Source organism: Oncorhynchus nerka, linkage group LG26, assembly GCF_034236695.1.
Source record: "Oncorhynchus nerka isolate Pitt River linkage group LG26, Oner_Uvic_2.0, whole genome shotgun sequence".
NCBI lineage: Eukaryota > Metazoa > Chordata > Actinopteri > Salmoniformes > Salmonidae > Oncorhynchus > Oncorhynchus nerka.
The window spans coordinates 42036277-42057042 of NC_088421.1; the positions used below are offsets into that span (position 1 = coordinate 42036277).

The 20766-nt window shown below is 49.9% G+C and overlaps 1 pseudogene; it reads left to right on the top strand.

The window, feature by feature from the left end:
• Positions 1–1909: 1909 nt before the first annotated feature.
• On the top strand, positions 1910–13788 carry LOC135564882 (vesicular glutamate transporter 1-like; annotated as a pseudogene).
• Positions 13789–20766: the final 6978 nt, after the last annotated feature.

Below are 20766 nucleotides of genomic sequence, written 5' to 3' on the forward strand. Positions count from 1 at the left end.
ATGAGGAAAACATTTATGTCTATGACTGTCTGCTTCTTTAATGAGGAAAACATTTATGTCTATGACTGTCTGCTTTAATGAGGAAAACATTTACTTACTATGAGTGTCTGCTTTAATGAGGAAAACATTTACTTACTATGACTGTCTGCTTTAATGAGGAAAACATTTACTGACTATGAGTGTCTGCTTTAACGAGGAAAACATTTACTTACTATGAGTGTCTGCTTTAATGAGGAAAACATTTACTGACTATGAGTGTCTGCTTTAACGAGGAAAACATTTACTTACTATGAGTGTCTGCTTTAATGAGGAAAACATTTACTTACTATGAGTGTCTGCTTTAATGAGGAAAACATTTACTTACTATGAGTGTCTGCTTTAATGAGGAAAACATTTACTGACTATGAGTGTCTGCTTTAACGAGGAAAACATTTACTTACTATGAGTGTCTACTTTAATGAGGAAAACATTTACTTACTATGAGTGTCTACTTTAATGAGGAAAACATTTACTTACTATGAGTGTCTACTTTAATGAGGAAAACATTTACTTACTATGAGTGTCTGCTTTAATGAGGAAAACATTTACTTACTATGAGTGTCTGCTTTAATGAGGAAAACATTTACTTACTATGAGTGTCTGCTTTAATGAGGAAAACATTTACTTACTATGAGTGTCTGCTTTAATGAGGAAAACATTTACTTACTATGAGTGTCTGCTTTAATGAGGAAAACATTTACTTACTATAAGTGTCTGCTTTAATGAGGAAAACATTTACTTACTATGAGTGTCTGCTTTAATGAGGAAAACATTTACTTACTATGAGTGTCTGCTTTAATGAGGAAAACATTTACTTACTATGAGTGTCTGCTTTAATGAGGAAAACATTTACTGACTATGAGTGTCTGCTTTAATGAGGAAAACATTTACTGACTATGAGTGTCTGCTTTAATGAGGAAAACATTTACTTACTATGAGTGTCTGCTTTAATGAGGAAAACATTTACTTACTATGAGTGTCTGCTTTAATGAGGAAAACATTTACTTACTATGAGTGTCTGCTTTAATGAGGAAAACATTTACTGACTATGACTGTCTGCGCTAACGACTCCAATGTAAATGGCTGAAAAAGGGAGGCTCTTTGAAGTGACCGGTGGTTCTATGTGGCACTCTTTCTTCTCAAAGAACCATTTTCTTGAAGAGGGTTTTTCCCTTCTTTCTTCGCTGTCTGAATGGTAGCAAATAACCTTGCTAGCTAGTGTTGTGGGAAGAGGAGGGTTGGGGTCAGGTCAGGGGGTCAGGTCAGGTTAGGGGAGGGCTGGCTACAGGCCACAACAAAGGTTTACATAGTGTGTGTAACCTAACGTAGCAGGTGTAAAATAAATACCTGAGCGGGGTCCACACATCCATTTTTCAGGGGAAAAGCAAGCTAGGTTGAAGATACTGTATCAATGAAAACCGCATACTTCCGGTTGTTTCCGACCTCGCGGAGGTTGGAGTGTGTCCAAGCTTTATTTTTGTGCAGAGGAAGAAGAACACTGTCAATGGACAATGTACTTTGACTTCAAAATACTTATCTATAATCACAATCAGCACCTTTTGAAGTGTAGCCTTTATCAAGGTGCTTGGGAAGCTAACACAAGTCTTCAGGTCTCAGGCAAGCTTTCTCATCACTCAAGCATTATTTAACGAACCCACTCCGCTACACATCCGTAGTCATGGGTTGTGTTCATTAGGACACGCAACAGAAAAACGTATTCAAAAATGTTCTGCAACTGAAAATCTAAATGAGCGTTTCTTATTGTACAAATCCAGGTAGTCCCTTGCTCCCTCCCAGATGGTTTTCTTCCGTTTGGTGCCTTATGAGCACAACCATGGTCTCTCCTCCTCTTTCTCTCCCCCCAGGCAGCACAGTTCAGCTGGGATCCAGAGACCGTGGGGATGATCCATGGGTCCTTCTTCTGGGGATACATCGTCACACAGATTCCCGGAGGTTTTATATGTCAAAAATATAAAGCTAACAAGTAAGTACATTTTAGGATACATTGTCACACAGATTCCTGGAGGTCTCATATGTCAAAAATATAAAGCTAACAAGTATGTACGTTTTAGCATGCTTTGGGATGATTATTCCTGTATTGATTGACTGATTTCCTTATTGTATGTCAATACCTTTCCTCAAACGTGTCGGAGGTCAACTTTTTTACTACTAGGATTCATTTGACTAAAGTATACATTATATTTGACTAAAATATACATTATAGTTGACCTAAGTATACATTATATTTGACTAAAATATACATTCTATTTTACTAGAGTATACATTATATTTGACTAAAGTATACATTCTATTTTACAAAAATGTACATTATATTTTACTAGAGTAAACATATTTGACTAAAGTATACGTTATATTTTACTAAACTATAAATTATATTTTACTAGAGTATACATTATATTTGACTAAAGTGTACATTATTTTGACTAAAATATACATTCTATTTTACTAGAGTATACATTATATTTGACTAAAGTATACTAAAATATACATTATACTATTCTGCGGATGTTGCCTCAATCAAAAAGTTATGTATTCATTTGTACTAATGAAGTATAGATGGAGCCCTTATAGTCAAGGGTTTCCATCAGACATTTTGAACTGCTACAAAGGTTGGGACAGTCTCATCAATAACACCAAAGACATTTCTCTCAGGATTAATTACATGTTGATATCAGTCAAATGAAATGAAAACCAGCTCATTAATTGAAATCTTTATAGAATTTAAATATTTTATCTTCATAGAAAATATTTGCCAATAATTACTTCCTGAATTAAACTAAATTGAAAATGAATCTGACCCCTAATGAACCATGGTCTCTATCGCTCTCAGTGGTTGAAATGGAGGCAGGTCTCTATAGCTCTCAGTGGTTGAAATGAAGGCTGGTCTCTATAGCTCTCAGTGGTTGAAATGAAGGCTGGGTTCTATAGCTCTCAGTGGTTGAAATGAAGGCTGGTCTCTATAGCTCTCAGTGGTTGAAATGAAGGCTGGTTGTGTTTGTCTCTGACTGTTTCTGTCTTGGTGTGTTTCAGCGTGTTTGGCTTCGCCATAGTGGCCACATCCACTCTCAACATGCTGATTCCATCTGCTGCTCGTACACACTACAGCTGTGTCATACTAGTCAGGATATGCCAAGGCCTCGTCGAGGTACTTATCTGTGTATCTGTTTCTCTCACTCTATGTGTGTGTGTTATGTGTGTGTGTGTGTGCGTGTGTGTGTGCGTGTGTGTGTGTGTGTGTGTGTGTGTGTGTGTGTGTGTGTGTGTGTGTGTGTGTGTGTGTGTGTGTGTGTGTGTGTGTGCGTGCGTGTGCGTGAGTGTGCGTGCGTGCGTGCGTGTGTTGAATATTATGTTTGGATATTTACTGTGTGCATCACTTCATTACTTCCCTATAGGGCGTATCTTACCCAGCATGCCATGGGATCTGGGCCAAATGGGCCCCGCCTCTAGAGAGAAGTCGACTGGCCACAACAGCATTCTGTGGTAAGATACTAAAACAAATGGATTTAAACATCCTCTCACGCTCTCCCTCCCCTTTTCTCTCTCTTAATAAACCACACAATGAATGAATGAATTTCCCCCCGGGGATAATAAAGACTACTCTACTCATTACTGGATCCAACCATTTGTGATGTTACTTGATGTTCTTGTCATGAGAGTAGCTAAGATGTGCTTATAAACAACCTCAACATTATAGTAAAGTTCCTATTGGTAACATCCCAAATAAATCTAGTGCAGCACATTGTCTTCCTACATACTGTATGCATGCATTCCACAGGAGGTTGGTGGCACCTTCATTGGGGAGGATGGGTTCGTGGTAATGGCTGGAGTGGAATGGGATGGAATGGTATCAAATACATGCTATTCCATTCGCTCCATTCCAGCCTTTATTATGAGCCGTCCTCCATTGATGCATTCTCAGCTGCAGGGAGTGTATGTAGCCCTTTACACTCCAGGGTCCAGGTATGAGATCAAAATGGCAGATTTGGTCACTGATAAGAGCTTAAATTTGAGGCACTTTCAAATGATGCTTTTACCTAAACCAGATGGAGATTTGTAATGGACAGTTGTTGGATTGTAATGGACCGTTGTTGGATTGTAGTGGATCGTTGTTGGATTGTAATGGATCGTTGTTGGATTGTAATGGATCGTTGTTGGATTGTAATGGATCGTTGTTGGATTGTAGTGGACCGTTGTTGGATTGTAATGGATCGTTGTTGGATTGTAATGGATCGTTGTTGGATTGTAGTGGATTGTTGTTGGATTGTAATGGATCGTTGTTGGATTGTAATGGATCGTTGTTGGATTGCAATGGATCGTTGTTGGATTGTAATGGATCGTTGTTGGATTGTAGTGGATCGTTGTTGGATTGCATAAACATCAACAGCAATTGTGTGATGGTGGGGATTTTTATTTATTTCACCTTTATTTAACCAGGTAGGCAGGTTGAGAACAAGTTCTCATTTACAATTGCGACCTGGCCAAGATAAAGCAAAGCAGTTTGACACATACAACAACACCGTTACACATGGAGTAAAACAAACATACAGTCAATAATACAGTAGAAAAATAAGTCTATATACAATGTGAGCAAATGAGGTGAGATGAGGGAGGTAAAGGCAAAAAAGGCCTTGGTGGCGAAGTAAATACAATATATCAAGTAAAACACTGGAATGGTAGATTTGCAGTGAAAGAATGTGCAAAGTAGAAATAGAAATAATGGGGTGCAAAGGAGCAAAATAAATAAATAAATACAGTAGGGAAAGAGGTAGTTGTTTGGGCTAAATTATAGATGGGCTATGTACAGGTGCAGTAATCTGAGCTGCTCTGACAGCTGGTGCTTAAAGCTAGTGAGGGAGATAAGTGTTTCCAGTTTCAGAGATTTTTGTAGTTCGTTCCAGTCATTGGCAGCAGAGAACTGGAAGGAGGGACCAGAGAGATATACCTGCTGGAGCGTGTGCTACAGGTGGGTTCTGCTAAGGTGACCAGTGCGCTGAGATAAGGGGGACTTTACCTAGCAGGGTCTTGTAGATGACCTGGAGCCAATGGGTTTGGCGACGTAGTATGAAGCGAAGGCCAGCCAACGAGAGCGTACAGGTCGCAGTGGTGGGTAGTATATGGGGCTTTGGTGACAAAACGGATGGCACTGTGATAGACTGCATCCAATTTATTAAGTAGGGTATTGGAGACTATATTGTAAATTACATCGCCGAAGTCGAGGATCGGTAGGATGGTCAGTTTTACGAGGGTATGTTTGGCAGCATGAGTGAAGGATGCTTTGTTGCGAAATAGGAAGCCAATTCTAGATTTAACTTTGGATTGGAGATGTTTGATGTGAGTCTGGAAGGAGAGTTTACAGTCTAACCAGACACCTAGGTATTTGTAGTTGTCCACATATTCTAAGTCAGAACCGTCCAGAGTAGTGATGCTGGACGGGTGGGCAGGTGCAGGCAGCGATCGGTTGAAGAGCATGCATTTAGTTTTACTTGTATTTAAGAGCAGTTGGAGGCCAGTGAAGGAGAGCTGTATGGCATTGAAGCTCGTCTGGAGGGTTGTTAACACAGTGTCCAACGAAGGGCCAGAAGTATACAGAACAGTGTCATCTGCGTAGAGGTGAATCAGAGACTCACCAGCAGCAAGAGTGACATCATTGATGTATACAGAGAAGAGAGTTGGCCCGAGAATTGAACCCTGTGGCACCCCCATAGAGACTGGCAGAGGCCCAGACAACAGGCCCTCCGATTTGACACACTGAACTCTATCAGAGAAGTAGTTGGTGAAACAACCGAGGCAATCATTTGAGAGACCAAGGCTATCGAGTCTGCCGATGAGGATGTGGTGATTGACAGAGTCGAAAGCCTTGGCCAGGTCAATGAATACGGCTGCACAGTATTGTTTCTTATCGATGGCGGTTAAGATATCGTTTAGGATCTTGAGCGTGGCTGAGGTGCACCCATAACCAGCTCTGAAACCAGATTGCATAGTGGAGAAGGTGCGGTGGGATTCGAAATGGTCGGTGATCTGTTTGTTGACTTGGCTTTCGGAAGACCTTAGAAAGGCAGGTTAGGATAGATATAGGTCTGTAGCAGTTTGGGTCAAGAGTGTGTCCCCCCTCTGAAGAGGGGGATGACCGCAGCTGCTTTCCAATCTTTGGGAATCTCAGACGACACGAAAGAGAGATTGAACAGGCTAGTAATAGGGGTTGCAACAATTTCGGCAGATCATTTTTAGAAAGAAAGGGTCCAGATTTTCTAGCCCGGCTGATTTGTAGGGATCCAGATTTTGCAGCTCTTTCAGAACATCAGCTGACTGGATTTGGGAGAAGGAGAAATGGGTAAGGCTTGGGCAGGTTGCTGTGGGGGGGTGCATTGCTGTTGACCGGGGTAGGGGTAGCCAGGTGGAAAGCATGGCCAGCCGTAGAAAAATGCTTATTGAAATTCTCAATTATAGTGGATTTATCGGTGGTGACAGTTTCCTATCCTCAGTGCAGTGGGCAGCTGGGAGGAGGTGTTCTTATTCTCCATGGACTTTACAGTGTCCCAGAACTGTTTTGAGTTTGTGTTGCAGCAAGCAAATTTCTGCTTGAAAAAGCTAGCCTTGGCTTTTCTAACTGCCTGTGTATATTGGTTTCTAACTTCACTGAAAAGTTGCATATCACGGGGGCTGTTTAATGCTAATGCAGAACGCTACAGGGTGTTATTGTGTTGGTTAAGGGCAGTCAGGTCTGGAGAGAACCAAGGGCTATATCTGTTCCTGGTTGTAAATTTCTTGAATGGGGCATGGTTATTTAAGATGGTGAGGAAGGCATTTGGGTGTAATAACCAGGTATCCTCTACTGACGGGATGAGGTCAATATCCCCCAGGATACCCCGCCAGGTCGATTAGAAAGCCTGCTCTCGCTGAGTGTTTGTGAGCTTGACAGTGATGAGTGGAGGTCGCTTGACCACTGACCCATTACGATGCAGCAATGAGGCAGTGATCGCTGAGATCTTGGTTGAAAACATGCAGAGGTGTATTTAGAGGGCAAGTTGGTTGTGGGATGATATCTGTGAGGGTGCCCTTGTTTACGGCTTTGGGTGGTACCTGGTAGGTTCATTGATAATTTGTGTGAGATTGAGGAGCACTGCTTAGGATTGTAGGAGGGCTGGGGTGTTACATGTCCCAGTTTAGGTCACCTAGCAGCACGAGCTCTGAAGATAGATGTGGGGCAATCAGTTCACATATGCAATGCAGGATTTGTTCCAAATAAAATGTTTCACCTATTCAAATGTTGCATTTTAGAATATTCTTATTATGTCACTGAATGTATCCAGCATATTTCCAGATTCTATTATTGACAAATGCTGTGAAACGTCCAGTAAATGTAAATATCAACAGTAATGTATTTGCTTGGATTGTATCCTCACCTTTGTTCTGTTTTCCCTTTCAACTGCTACCATGGTTATGCTTTTTAAATGTCTTCTCTTTCAACTGCTACCATGGTTATGCTTTTTAAATGTCTTCTCTTTCAACTGCTACCATGGTTATGCTTTTTAAATGTCTTCTCTTTCAACTGCTACCATGGTTATGCTTTTTAAATGTCTTCCCTTTCAACTGCTACCATGGTTATGCTTTTTAAATGTCTTCTCTTTCAACTGCTACCATGGTTATGCTTTTTAAATGTCTTCTCTTTCAACTGCTACCATGGTTATGCTTTTTAAATGTCTTCTCTTTCAACTGCTACCATGGTTATGCTTTTTAAATGTCTTCTCTTAGAAACATTTCTGTTTGTCCCTGTCCACATACAGTATGTAACGGGTTATAACTGTAATGCTGTGAATCAGTGAGGGGAGGACAGCTCATAATAATGTCTGGAACGGAGCGAATGGAATGGCATCAAACACATGGAAACCATATGTTTGATGTATTTGATACCATTCCACCGATTCCGCTCCAGCCATTACCATGAGCCCATCCTCCCCAATTAAGGTGCCACCAACCTCCTGTGCTGTTACTTTTCATAGACATTGACAATGAACAGGACTTGTCAATGTGTAAACATTAGTGAAGCCTCCTTATCAGTTTAGGAGGCAGTGTAATCTTTTCTAGCAAAGAGCTAATTAACTGTTCTTACTGTAAGTTAATTGTTTCCCTCCACAGTTAGTTGGCTAGGTTAGCTAGTTAGTTAGTTAGTTAGTTAGTTCGTTCATTAGTTAGTTAGTTGGCTAGGTTAGTTCATTAGCTTGCTAGCTAATCTCGAAACCCAGAACCAAATATTGCGTGAGCTAGCTAGCTATTGCTACTGACTTTGATTGTGGGTGCTGAGGTGTTCAGATCTGACCTGACGGAGGCATTACACAACAACAATAGAAACACCATATTTCTGTGTCTTGCTCTTTCTTTGTGTCACAGGTTCCTATGCGGGAGCTGTGGTGGCCATGCCTCTTGCAGGGGTGTTGGTTCAGTATGTAGGGTGGCCTTCAGTCTTCTACGTCTATGGTGAGTAAAACCAACCGGGCAGTACCGAGTTTAACTGTCTCATCACCATACAGGTCCCCTAAGATAAACCCCAGCAAGCTTAGCCTAGTGGTTAGAGCGTTGGACTAGTAACCGGAAGGTTGCAAGTTCAAATCCCAGAGCTGACAAGGTACAAATCTGTCGTTCTGCCCCTGAACAGGCAGTTAACCCACTGTTCCTTGGCTGTTCTTAACTGACTTGCCTAGTTAAATAAAGGTAAAATACAAAAACAGCTGCCTACTGCCCATGACCCAGTGTTGGTATCCCAGACTATTGAAAGTGGTATGCTGACTACTCAGTTAGCCAGTGCTAGCCTCCTTTGGGGAGCTAGCGATATAGCACCAGTTCATAGGAAGAGAGCGGTAGAGACATGGGTCTTGCTGAGCTTGCTGGGTATTTTTTCTGTGACAATGACATCCAAACTGACACAATTTATGTTATTGCAAACGTGTCATCACTGTAGTGTACTGTAGAGACCATTCTCCCTACCCTACCTTTCTCCCTACTCCACCCTTCTCATTTCCTACCCTTCTCTCCCCTCTTTACCTCTCTTCCACTCTCCTCCTCTCTCTCTGCTCTCTCTCTCCATTTGACCTCTCTCCTCTCTCGCGCCTCTTTAACTCTACCTCTCTCCTCCTCTCTCTCCCCCTTTACCTCTCTACCTCTCTCCTCCTCTCTCTCCCCCTTTACCTCTCTACCTCTCTCCTCCTTTCTCTCCCCCTTTACCTCTCTACCTCTCTTCTCCTCTCTCTCCCCTCTTTACCTCTCTACCTCTCTCCTCCTCTCTCTCCCCCTTTACCTCCTCTACCTCTCTCCTCCTTTTCCTTCTCCCCTTTAATTTCAATTTCTCTTCTCCTCTCTCTCCTCTTTAATTTCTACCTCTTCCTCCTCCCTTGACTTTCTACCTCTCCTCCTCTCTCTCCTTCTTTAATTTCTACCTCTCCTCCTTCTCTCCTCTTTAATTTCCTCCTCTACCTCTCTCCTCCTCTCTCCTCTTTACCTCTCACCTCTCTCCTCCCTCTCTCCCCTTTAATTTCCTCTACCTCTCTCCTCTCTCTCTCCCCTTTACCTCTCTACCTCTCCTCCTCCTCTCCCCACTTTAATTTCTCTTAATTCTCCCATCCTTTCTCCTTTCTCCTCTTATGATCTACTTCTTCCTCCTTCCTCTTTATACATCTCTTCCTTTTCCTCCTCTCTCCTTCTCTCCTCCTTTCTTATCTCTCTACCTCTGTCATCCTCTCTCCCCTTTTGCCCTCCTCACTCTCCTCTCCTCCCTCCTCCCTCTCCCTCTCCCAGGCAGTTTTGGGATAGCATGGTATCTCTTCTGATCCTGGTGTCGAGTGAAAGCCCGGCAGCCCACCCCACTATCACCCCTGAGGAGAGGAAGTACATTGAGGAAGCCATCGGAGAGTCAGCAGGTTTTGCCAATCCTCTACAGGTAATCACAAAGACGCATGAAACGTTTTATTTCAATCAACTGCACTGTCTCTCACACACACTCCACCACTTTTCTTTTGCTTGTGACTTGTGCACACACGCACACACACACACACACACACACACACACACACACACACACGCACACACACACACACACACACACACACACACACACACACACACACACACACACACACACAAACACCACATCCCCATATAATTTCACTTTTTGCTGTGTGAGGGCTGGTGAGGACTGTGAGCACAACCATCTCTCATTCCTCCTTGTTGCAGAAATTCAAAACCCGTGGAGAGCATTTCCTTCACGTCCATGCCGTGTCTTTGCGCCATTATCGTAGCCAACTCCTGCAGGAGCTGGACTTTCTACCTGCTTCTCATCAGCCAGCCATTATACTTTGAGGAAGTGTTTGGCTTTGAGATCAGCAAGGTGATACAGTTTTAATTCATGAATTAACCCCTATCCCCATCCCCTAGTCCCTATCCCCTAGCTCTAGCTCTCATCCCTGTTGCAGCCTCTAGCCCCTAGTTTATCCCCATCCCATAGCTTCCATCCCCATTTCCAGTTCCTATCCACTAGCCTAGCCTCTATCCCCTATCCCCTAGCTCTATCCCCATCCCCTAGCTCTAGCCCCTATCCCCTACTCCTAGCTCCCTAACCCTAGTTCTATCCTCTAGCTCTAGCTCCCGATCCACTAGCCCTATCCCTAAGTTTAGCTCCGATCCTAGCCTCTGGTATCCCATGTGCCCTTGTAGTCTAGCCCTATCCCCAGCTCCTGATCCCCAGCGTAGCCTCTAGCCCTGGCTTCTATCCCCCATCCCATAGCCTATCCCCAGCCTCCCATCCCCAGCCTAGTCACTATCCCCCCAGCCTCTATCCCCATCCCCTAGCCCCAGCCCCTAAACTCCCTATCCCCTAGCCTCTATCCCATAGCTCCCTAACCCTATCCCATAGCTCCTATCTCATAGCTCCTATCCCCTAGCCTAGCTCCCGATCCCCTGGCTCCTATCCCTAGCTCCCTTATCCGTTTATCCCCAGCTTCCCATCCCATAGCCCCTATCCCCAGCTCCTATCCCCAGCCTAGCCCCTAGCACCTATCCACTAGCCCATATCCCCAAGCTATCCCCACCTCTCTATCCCATAGCCCTTAGCCTAGCTCCCTATCCACTAGCCCCTATCCCCAAGCCTAGCCCCATCCCCTAGCTCTATCCCATAGCCCTATCCCTAGCTCCTATCCTCTAGCCTAGCCCTCTAGCTCTATCCCATAGCCCTTAGCCTAGCTCCCCTATCCCCTATCCTTTATCCGCTAGCCTAGCCCCTATCCCCTAGCCTCTACCTCATATCCCCTAGCCTAGCCCCTATCCCCTAGCCTCTATCCCCTAGCCTAGCCCCTATCCCCTAGCCTCTACCTCATATTCCCTAGCCTAGCCCCTATCCCCTAGCCTCTATCCCCTAGCCTAGCTCCCTATCCACTAGCCTAGCCTCTATCCCCTAGCCCCTATCCTCTAGCCTAGCCCCTATCCACTAGCCCCTATCCCCAAGCCTAGCCCCTATCCCCTACCCTCTATCCCATAGCCCTTAGCCTAGCCCCTATCCGCTATCCCCTAGCCTCTATCCCATAGCCCATATCCCCTAGCTCCTATCCTCTAGCTTTGCCCCTAGCCCCTATCCACTAGCCCATATCCCCAAGCCTCTCTAGCCTCTATCCCATAGCCCTTAGCCTAGCTCCCTATCCCCTAGCCTAGCCCCTATCCCCTAGCCTCTACCTCATATCCCCTAGCCTAGCCCCTATCCCCTAGCCTCTATCCCCTAGCCTAGCCCCTATCCACTAGCCTAGCCTCTATCCCCTATCCCCTATCCTCTAGCCTAGCCCCATCCACTAGCCCCTATCCCCAAGCCTAGCCCCTATCCCCTACCCTCTATCCCATAGCCCTTAGCCTAGCTCCCTATCCACTAGCCCCTATCCCGAGCCTAGCCCCTATCCCCTAGCCTCTATCCCATAGCCCCTATCCCTAGCCCCTATCCTCTAGCCTAGCCCCTAGCCTCTATCCCATAGCCCTTAGCCTAGCCCCTATCCCCTAACCCCTATCCCCAGCCTAGCCCCTATCCCCTAGCTTCTACCTCATGCCCCTAGCCTAGCTCCCTATCCCCTAGCCTCTATCCCCTAGCCTAGCCCCTATCCCCTAGCCTAGCCCCTAACCCCTAGCCCCTATCCTCTAGCCTAGCCCCTATCCACTAGCCCCTATCCCCAAGCCTAGCCCCTATCCCCTAGCCTCTATCCCATAGCCCTTAGCCTAGCCCCTATCCACTAGCCCCTATCCCCAAGCCTAGCCCCTATCCCCTAGCCTCTATCCCATAGCCCTTAGCCTAGCCCCTATCCCCTAGCTCCTATCCCCTAGCCTAGCCTCTAGCCCCTAGCTTCTATCCCCTATCCCATAGCCCCTATCCTCTAGCCCCTATCCTCTAGCCTAGCCCCTAGCCCCCTATCCACTAGCCCATATCCCCAAGACTAGTCCCCTAGCCCTCTATCCCATAGCCCTTAGCCTAGCCCCTATCCACTAGCCCCTATCCCCAAGCCTAGCCTCCTATCCCCTAGCCTCTATCCCATAGCCCCTATCCCCTAGCCCCTATCCCTCTAGCCTAGCCCCTAGCCTCTACCTCATATCCCTAGCCTAGCCCCTATCCCCTAGCCTCTATCCCATAGCTCTAGCCCCTATCCCCTAGCCTCTACCTCATATTCCCTAGCCTAGCTCCCTATCCCATAGCTCCCTATCCCCAAGCCTAGCCCCTATCCCCTACCCTCTATCCCATAGTTCTTTTAGTTTAGCCCCTATCCACATCTCCTAGCTTGATCCCATAGCTCCCTATCCCCTAGTTTCCTGGTCCTCTAGCTTTGCCCCAGCCCCTATCCACTAGCCCATATCCCCAAGCTAGCTCCCTAGCCTCTATCCCATAGCCCTTAGCCTAGCTCCCTATCCCCTAGTCCCTATCCCTAGCCTAGCTCCCTATCCCTAGCCTTCTCTACTCTCATATCCTAGTTTAGTTTATCCCCTAGCTCTATCCCCTTAGTTTAGCCTCCCATCCACCAGCGCTAGCTTTCTATCCCTTTATCCCCCATCCTCTAGCTTTTAGTCCCTATCCACCAGCTCCCTATCCCCAAGCGCCTAGCTCCCTATCCCCCACTCCTCTATCCCATAGACTCTTAGTTTAGCTCTCTATCCACTAGCCCCCATCCCTGCCTAGCCCCTATCCCCTAGCCTCTATCCCATAGCCCCTATCCCTAGGGCCTTTATCCTCTAGCCTAGCCTCAGCTCTATCCCATAGCCCTTGGCTCTAGCCTCCCCTATCCCCACTCCCTATCCTCTAGGCCTAGCCCCTTATCCCAGCTCTTACCTCATCCCTAGTTTAGTTTCCTATCCCCTGCTTTATCCCCCAGTTTAGTTTTATCCCCTTAGTTTAGCCCCTAACCCCTAGCTCCTATCCCTTAGTTTAGCTCCCTTTATCCACTAGCTCCCTATCCCCAAGTTTAGTTTTTATCCCCCTAGCTTATCCTATAGTCTTTAGTCGCCTCTATCTCCTAGCCTTCTATCCCTAGTTTAGCTTCTAGCCCTTTAGTTTTTATCCCCTATCCCATAGCCTATCCCCTTTGTTTTATCCCTAGTTTAGCCTCTATCCCTAGACTTCTATCCTCTAGCCTAGTCCCTATCCCTAGCTTCTATCTCTATCTCTTATATTCAGCTTCAAACTTTAGCTTTATCCCCTTAGTTTCTATCCTATAGTTTCTAATCCTCTATCCTATAGTCCCTATCTCATAGTCCTTATCTCCTAGTTTAGCCCCTATCTTGGTTTCTATCCCCTAGCTTTCCTATCCGCTTATCCCCTAGCCTCTATCCCATAGCCTATCCCCATCCCTATCCTCTAGTTTTATCCCTAGCCCCTATCCACTAGCTCCCTATCCCTAAGCCTAGTCCCCTAGTCTCTATCCCATAGCCCTTTAGCCTAGCCCCCTATTTCAGCTCCCTATCCCCTAGCCTAGCCCCCTATCCCTTGGCTTTATCCCCAGCCTAGCTCCTATCCCTAGACTTCTATCCCCTAGCCTAGTCCCTATCCCCTAGCCTGTATCCCCTATCCCCTAGCCCCAGCCCCCAAAATCCCAGCCCCATCCCCTAGCTCTCTATCCCAGATAGCCCTCATCTTCAGGCTCCGATCCCCTAGCTCTAGCCCCTATCCCCTGGCCTCATCCTAGCCCCTATCCGCTTATCCCCTAGCTTCTATCCCATAGCTCCTATCCCTTGCTCTATCCTCTAGCCTAGTCTCTATCCACTAGCCCCTATCCCCAAGCCTCAGCCCCTAGCCTCCTATCCCATAGCCCTTAGCCTAGCCCCTATCCCCTAGCCCCTATCCCCTAGCCTAGCCCCTATCCCCTAAGCCTCTACCTCATATCCCCTAGCCTAGCTCCCTATCCCCTAGCCTCTATCCCCTAGCCTAGCCCCTATCCACTAGCTCTAGCCTCTATCCCCTAGCCCCTATCCTCTAGCCTAGCCCCTATCCACTAGCTCCCTATCCCCAAGCCTAGCCCCTATCCCCTAGCCTCTATCCCATAGCCCCTATTCCCTAGCCCCTATCCTCTAGCCTAGCTCCCTATCCACTAGCCCCTATCCCCAAGCCTAGCCCCTAGCCTCTATCCCATAGCCCTTAGCCTAGCTCCCTATCCCCTAGTCCCTATCCCCTAGCCTAGCCTCATATCCCCTAGCCTCTACCTCATATCCCCTAGCCTAGCCCCTATCCCCTAGCCTCTATCCCCTAGCCTAGCTCCTATCCCCTAGCCTAGCCCCTATCCACCTAGCCCCTATCCCCAAGCCTAGCCCCTAGCCTCTATCCCATAGCCCTCTAGCCTAGCCCCTATCCCCTAGCCCTATCCCCTAGCCTAGCCCCTATCCCCTAGCCTCTACCTCATATCCCCTAGCCTAGCCCCTATCCCCTAGCCTAGCCCCTATCCCCTATCCCCTAGCCTAGCCCCTGTCCCTAGCATAGCTCCTATCCCTAGCCCTAGCCTAGCCCCTATCCCCTAGCCTATCCCCTAGCCCCTATCCCTAGCCTAGCCCCTATCCCCTGACTCTAGCCTCCTATCCCCAGCCTAGCCCCTAGCCTAGCCCCTATCCCCTATCCCCTAGCCTAGCCCCTATCTCCCTAGCCTAGCCCCTATCCCCTAGCCTATCCCCTAGCCCCTATCCCCTAGCCTAGCCCCTATCCCCTGACCTCTAGCCTCCTATCTCCTAGCTCAGCCTCAGCCTAGCCTCTATCCCTAGCCTAGCCTCTTCTTCTAGCCCTAGCCCCTAGCCTAGCCCCTATCCCCTAGCCTCTAGCCTAGCCCCTATCCCCTAGCCTATCCCCTAGCCCCTATCCCCTAGCCTAGCCCCTATCCCCTGACCTCTAGCCTCTATCCCCTAGCCTAGCCCTTAGCCTAGCCCCTATCCCCTATCCCCTAGCCTAGCCCCTATCTCCTAGCCTAGCTCCTAGCCTAGCCCCTATCCCCTGGCCTCTGGCCCCTAGCCTATCCCCTAACCTAGCCCCAGCCCTTAAACCCCTAGCCCCTATCCCCTAGCCTAGCCCCTATCCCCTATTGCCTAGCCCCTATCCCCTGACGTCTAGCCTCTATCCCCTAGCGTAGCCCCTAGCCTAGCCCCTATCCCCTATCCCCTAGCCTAGCCCCTATCTCCTAGCCTAGCCCCTAGCCTATCCCCTAGCCGTAGCCCCTAGCCTAGCCCCTATCCCCTATCCCCTAGCCTAGCCCCTATCCACTAGCCCCTATCCCCAAGCCTAGCCCCTAGCTCTATCCCATAGCTCCTTAGCCTAGCTCTATCCCTTGTAGTCCCCTATCCCCTAGCCCTATCCCCTAGCTTCTCTACCTCATATCCCCTAGCCTAGCCCCTATCCCCAGCCTAGCCCCCATCCCCATCCCCTAGCTCTAGCTCCTGTCCCTGCGCAGCCCCTATCCCCAGTCCCTAGCCTAGCTCCCTATCCCCCTTAGCCTATCCCCTAGCCCCTATCCCCTAGCCTAGCCCCTATCCCCTGACTCTAGCTCTATCCCCAGCCTAGCCCCTAGCCTAGCCCCTATCCCCAGCCCCTAGCTCTAGCCCCTATCTCCTAGCCTAGCCCTTCCCCTATCCCCTAGCTCCCTCCCTAGCTCTCCAGTCCCTATCCCCTGACCTCTAGCCTTCCCCAGTAGCTCCTTAGCCCCCTTATCCCCATCCCCAGCTCCCTTCTTCTAGCCTAGCCCCCTAGCCTAGCCCCTATCCCCTAGCCCTCTAGCCCCTATCCCCTAGCTAGCCCTTCCCCTAGCCTAGCCCCTATCCCCTGATCTAGCCCTCTCTCCTAGCCTAGGGCTATCCCCTATCCCCTCTCAGCCTAGCTCCTAGCCTAGCTCCTAGCCTCCAGCTCCCCTATCCCCCTGGCCTCTGGCCCCTAGCCTATCCCCTAACCTAGCCCCAGCCCTTAAACCCCTAGTCCCTATCCCCAGTTTGCCCCTATCCCCTATTGCTAGCTCCCTATCCCCTGACGTCTAGCTCTATCCCCTAGCGAGCCCCTAGCCTAGCCTCCCTATCCCCTATCCCCTAGCTCTAGCCCCTATCTCCTAGCCTAGCCCTTGCCTAGCTCCCTTTATCTCCCTATCCCCTAGCCTAGCCCCTATCCCTATCCCCTAGCCTAGCCCCCTATCCCCTATCCCCAGTCACCTAGCCGCTATCCCCCTGGCCTAGCTCCTAGCCTATCCCCTAACCTAGCCCCAGCCCCTAAACCCCTAGCTCCCATCCCTAGCCTTTCTATCCCATAGCCCTAACCTCTATCCCATAGCCCCTATCTCATAGCCCCTATCCCCAGCCTAGCTCCCCTTATCCCCTGGCTCTATCCCCTATTCCCCATCCGCATCCCCCATTTCTATCCCATAGCCCTATCCCTAGCTCCCTATCCTCTAGCTTAGCTCCCCTAGTTCTATCCACTAGCGCTTATCCCTAAGCCTAGCCCCTAGCTCCTATTCCATAGCCCTTAGCCTAGCCCCTATCCCCAGCCTCCCTATCCCCTAGCCTAGGCCCCCCTATCCCCTAGCCCCACTTCATATCCCTAGCTCCAGTCTCTATCCCCTATCCCCTAGCCTAGCCTCATCCCCATCCCCAGCCTAGCCCCCTGTCCCTGCTGTAGCCCCCCTATCCCCTAGCCCCAGCTCTAGCTCCCTATCCCCTAGCTCATCCCCTAGCCCCTATCCCCTAGCCTATCCCCTATCCCCTGACCTCTAGCCTCTATCCCTAGCCTAGCCCCTAGCCTAGCCCCTATCCCCTATCCCCTAGCCCTAGCCCCTATCTCTTAGCCTAGCCCCTAGCCTAGCTCCCTATCCCTGGCGTAGCCCCTAGCCTAGCCCCTAGCCCAGCTCCCCTATCCCCATCCCCTAGCCTAGCCCCTATCTCCTAGCCTAGCCCCTAGCCTATCCCCAAGCGTAGCCCCTAGCCTAGCCCCTATCCCCTATCCCCTAGCCTAGCCCCTATCCCATATCCCCTAGCCTATCCTCTATCCCCTAGCCTAGCTCCTAGCCTAGCCCTCATCCCTGGCCTCTCCCTAGCCTATCCCTAACCTAGCCTATCCTCTATCCCCTAGCCTAGCTCCTAGCCTAGCCCCTATCCCCTGGCCTCTAGCCCCTAGCCTATCCCCTAACCTAGCCCCAGCCCCTAAACCCCTAGCCCCTATCCCTTAGCCTCTATCCCATAGCCCCTAACCTCTATCCCATAGCCCCTATCTCATAGCCCCTATCCCCTAGCCTAGCCCCTATCCCCTGGCCTCTATCCCCTATTCCCTATCCGCTATCCCCTAGCCTCTATCCCATAGCCCCTATCCCCTAGCCCCTATCCTCTAGCTTAGCCCCTAGCCCCTATCCACTAGCGCCTATCCCCAAGCCTAGCCCCTAGCCTCTATCCCATAGCCCTTAGCCTAGCCCCCTATCCCCTAGCCCCTATCCCCTAGCCTAGCCTCTATCCCCTAGCCTAGCCTGGCTCCTAGCCTAGCCCCTATCCCCTGGCCTCTAGCCCCTAGCCAATCCCCTAACCTATCCCCAGCCCTAAGCCCTATCCCTAGCCTCTATCCCATAGCCCTAACCTCTATCCCATAGCCCCTATCTCATAGCCCTATCCTGGCCTAGCCCCTATCCCCTGGCTCTATCCCCTAGCCCTATCCGCTATCCCTGGCCTCTATCCCATAGCCCCTATCCTAGCCCTATCCTCTAGCCTAGCCCCTAGCCCCTATCCACTAGCCCCTATCCCCAAGCCTAGCCTCTATCCCATAACCCTTAGCCTGGCCCCTATCCCTATCCCCTAAGCCTGGCCCCTATCCCCTAGCCTCTGCCTCATATCCCTAGCCTAGCCTCTATCCCTATCCCTAGCCCTATCCCTATCCCTAGCCTATCCCCTAGCCTAGCCCCTAGCCCCTATCCTCTAGCCTAGCCCCTATCCACTGGCCCCTATCCCCAAGCCTAGCCCCTATCCCCTAGCTTCTATCCCATAGCCCTTAGCCTATCCCTATCCCTAGCCTAGCCCCTATCCCCTAGCCTCTAGCCTCATATCCCCTAGCCTAGCCTCTGTCCCTAGCCTCTATCCCCTAGCCTAGCCCCTATCCACTAGCCTAGCCTCTATCCCCTATCCCCTAGCCTATCCCTTGCCCCAACCCCTATCTCTCTAGCCCCTAGCCTAGCCCTATTCCCAAGCGTAGCCCCTATCCCCTAGCCTAGCCCTATCCCTGGCCTCCTAGCCCTAGCCTAGCCTAGCCCCTATCCCCTATCCCTAGCCTAGCCCTGATCCTAGCCCTAGCCTAGCCCCTGTCCCCAAGTGTAGCCCCATCCCTATCCCCTAGCCTATCCCTAGCCCTATCCCTAGCCTAGCCCCTATCCCTAGCCTAGCCCCTATCCCTGACCTCTAGCCTCTATCCCTAGCCTAGCCCCTATCCCTCAGCCTAGCCCCTATCTCATAGCCTAGCCCTAGCCTAGCCCCTATCCCTAGCCCTAGCCTAGCCCCTGTCCCCAAGTGTAGCCCCTATCCCCTATCCCTAGCCTATCCCTAGCCCCTCTCCCTAGCCTAGCCCCTATCCCTAGCCTAGCCCCTATCCCCTGACCTCTAGCCTCTATCCCCTAGCCTAGCCCCTATCCCCTATCCCCTAGCCTAGCCCCTATCTCATAGCCTAGCCCCTATCTAGCGTAGGCCCCTATCCCTATCCCCTAGCCTAGCCCTATCCCCAAGCATAGCCCCTATCCCTATCCTAGCCTAGGCCCCTATCCCTAGCCTAGCCCCTATCCCTGACCTCTAGCCTCTATCACCTAGCCTAGCCCCTAGCCTCTATCCCCTATCCCTAGCCTAGCCCCTATCTCTAGCCTAGCCCCTAGTCTAGCCCCTATCCCAAGCGTAGCCATAGCTCAGCCCCTAGCCTAGCCCCTATCCCTAGCCTAGCCCATATCCTATCCCCTAGCCTAGCCTCTATCCCTAGCCTAGCCTGGCTCTAGCCTAGCCCTATCCTGGCTCTCTATCCCTAGCCTAGCCCCTATCCACTAGCCTAGCCTCTATCCCTATCCCTATCCCTATCCCTATCCCTAGCCTATCCCCTAGCCTAGCCCCTATCCTCTAGCCTAGCCCTATCCACTAGCCCCTATCCCCAAGCCTAGCCCTATCCCCTAGCTTCTATCCCATGGCCCTTGGCCTATCCCTATCCCCTAGCCTAGCCCCTATCCCCTAGCCTCTACCTCATATCCCCTAGCCTAGCCTCTATCCCCTAGCCTCTATCCCCTAGCCTAGCCCTATCCACTAGCCTAGCCTCTATCCCCTATCCCCTAGCCTATCCCCTTGCCCCCAACCCTATCCTCTTAGCCCCTAGCCTAGCCCCTATTCCCAAGCATAGCCCTATCCCCTAGCCTAGCCCTATCCCTGGCCTCTAGCCCCTAGCCTAGCCTAGCCCTATCCCTATCCCTAGCCTAGCCCCTATCCCCTAGCCCCTAGCCTAGCCCATGTCCCCAAGTGTAGCCCCTATCCCTATCCCTGGCCTCCATCCCCTAGCCCCTATCCCTAGCCTAGCCCTATCCTGAACTCTAGCCTCTATCCCCTAGCCTAGCCCTATCCCTATCCCCTAGCCTAGCCCCTATCTCATGGCCTAGCCCCTAGCCTAGCCCCTATCCCCTAGCCCTAGCCTAGCCCCTGTCCCTAAGTGTAGCCCTATCCCTATCCCTAGCCTATCCCTAGTCCCTATCCCTAGCCTAGCCCTATCCCTAGCCTAGTCCCTATCCCCTGACCTCTAGCCTCTATCCCCTAGCCTAGCCCCTATCCCTATCCCCTAGCCTAGACCCTATCTCATGGCCTAGCCCCTATCCCCGAGCGTAGCCCTATCCCTATCCCTAGCCTAGCCCCTATCCCCTGACATAGCCCCTATCCCCTATCCCTAGCCTAGCCCCTATCCCCTATCCCCTAGCCTCAGCCCCTATCCCCTGACCTCTAGCCTCTATCACCTAGCCTAGCCCCTAGCCTCTATCCCCTATCCCCTAGCCTAGCCCTATCTCCTAGCCCTAGCCCCTAGTCTAGCCCCTATCCCCAGCGTAGCCCATGGCCTAGCCCCTAGCCTAGCCCCTATCCCCTAGCCTAGCCCATATCCCCCTATCCCCTAGCCTAGCCTCTATCCCCTAGCCTAGCCTAGCTCTAGCCTAGCCCCTATCCCTGGCCCTAGCCCTAGCCTATCCC